Source organism: Arachis ipaensis, chromosome B8 (genome assembly GCF_059453495.1).
Source record: "Arachis ipaensis isolate K30076 ecotype BB chromosome B8, ASM5945349v1, whole genome shotgun sequence".
NCBI lineage: Eukaryota > Viridiplantae > Streptophyta > Magnoliopsida > Fabales > Fabaceae > Arachis > Arachis ipaensis.
Genome location: NC_142443.1, coordinates 137,455,626 through 137,457,500, shown reverse-complemented (window position 1 = coordinate 137,457,500; position 1,875 = coordinate 137,455,626). Strand labels below are relative to the sequence as shown.

At 33.0% G+C, this 1,875-nt stretch overlaps 1 protein-coding gene across 2 annotated transcripts in view; it reads right to left on the bottom strand.

Moving 5' to 3' along the window:
- LOC148549997 (transportin MOS14-like) overlaps nucleotides 1-1,401 on the bottom strand; it is a 2,256-nt gene extending 855 nt beyond the window's left edge. The window contains exons 1-2 of one of the 2 annotated variants that reach the window (XR_015896724.1): nucleotides 852-1,401; nucleotides 100-147 (exon numbers count right to left, since the gene is read on the bottom strand). The gene's annotated coding sequence lies outside the window, so the exon portion shown is untranslated. The remainder of the gene's footprint in view (nucleotides 1-99; nucleotides 148-851) is intronic. The other variant, XM_088497320.1, reaches the window with a different exon arrangement.
- Between the last annotated feature and the right edge of the window lie 474 nt (nucleotides 1,402-1,875).

Here is a 1,875-nt window from a genome sequence, read left to right as displayed (position 1 = left end):
TACATTTGGTTACCCTAAACTTCCATTTAAATATATTCAAATGATAATAAAAATAACTGTAAGAAAAGATAGAATGGTGCAAAGGACTTATAGATTAACCTGAGTTTTGACTTTTGGATGACCCTTGTGGAACTTTTTTAGCAAGTTCTGTGTTCAAAACAACAATGAAAATAAAGCCTTAGCAAATTCATTATTTATTGTACATACTAACGCATCTGAATGGTCATAGCTGGCAGACATCAAAAGATCAAATTATAATAGTGTCCTTATGTACTAATTTTGTATAATGTATTATATTATCTTTTATGTACTTTATTAGCTATGTAGAATTGATTTTCCATAAGATCCAATTACATTCTTGCAATTATATTAGTACATGCATATAGAAAGCAAATCAGGCAAATGTTTCAACTTTCAATTATTAAATCAAAGATCAAAACATAACATAAGATCTCCTACTTCAGCAAACAAAAATGCTCAGAAGCAATTATCCGCCTAATTTTATATTGAACAGATCTTCTATAATCACAAAATTTAATATTTTCAAAATATTTTTAAGCTAATAAGGCATTCTGGTTAGATTTTTGAGTAAAAAAATCTAAGAGCAATTATAGAAGATCTAACTGGAATTGTGATGATCCTATGCCTTCAGTAATAGTGATATTATATATCTAAGAGCAATTATACAGAGAGGTTAATCTAACATTAGAAAATTTTATCAAAAGCCTAGAAATCAAGGAAATTAGATTCTTAATTTGACAGTAAGCAAAAGCAAATAACAATTGATATTAAATTAGGAATTTAAAAACCCTAAATTTCAGAAAAAAAAAGTGAACAGAAGAAAGGAAGACCTAATGTGGCGTTGGAGGATCAGGACCTGGCGTGGTGGATTGACTTGGCCATGCTGGGATTGAAGACGGGAGTCTGGAGGTGGCGCTCGAGGAAGTTCTCGACGGTGAGAGCAAGGACGTAATCACAAAAGTGAAGAGATTTGTTGAAGCTCGCTAAAGCAGCAACGATGTTGCTTGCGGCGGCGAGGTGATAAACGAAGCAGCAAGGGAGATGAGCGGCGATGGCTAACCTTTAGATCGAAGCCAGAACAAGATCGTAGAAGCTCATTGAAGGCAGCGGCGAGGAGATGAACGATGGCGATGAACGGCGAGGAGATTATAGTCGAAGGAGAACGCTGCTGAGGAGATCCTTGGTGGAGAAAGTTGTCGTTGGAGCAGATCGCGCCGGAGTAGATCCCAGTGGTAGGTGTCGTTACCTTACAGAAACAGTGTATGTGGCAGCGCGTTAGTTCTTCAATTAGGGTTGGAATCAGATAGTGTGTGTGTATTTTTAAATCATGGCCCCAGATAAGGGCGGTTTTAAACCGCCATAATCATTGAAAACCGCCATAATCATTGAACTCATTACGACAATAACAGATTATGCCATTATATCCGAATATTATGGCAGATTTATAAAACTGCCATTTTATTAATGCCATTTTAAACTTTTTTTTTGTAGTGATGAATGTTAATTCTAAACAGAGGTAGATTAAAACTAAATAAATAATTATATAAGTCTCGTCAACATCTTATCAAAATACAATTCTTTTTACTCATGTTTTCACACTCAAACTATAGAAATATTACAAAAAAACTAAAATAAAATTACAATAGAGAACTCTAACTGTGATAAAACATAACTAAAATTAAGAACCAAGAACATCAAACAATAATTGGAAAACAATGGAGAACTGCCAAAAAATTTCAGCCAAGAATAAAAAACAAACTAAAGATCATAACAAAAATCAGGAACAAAAAAAATTAAGAACAAATCAGAACAAAAAATAATGAATTCAAAAATTAGAATTTTCAAAATTAAAAT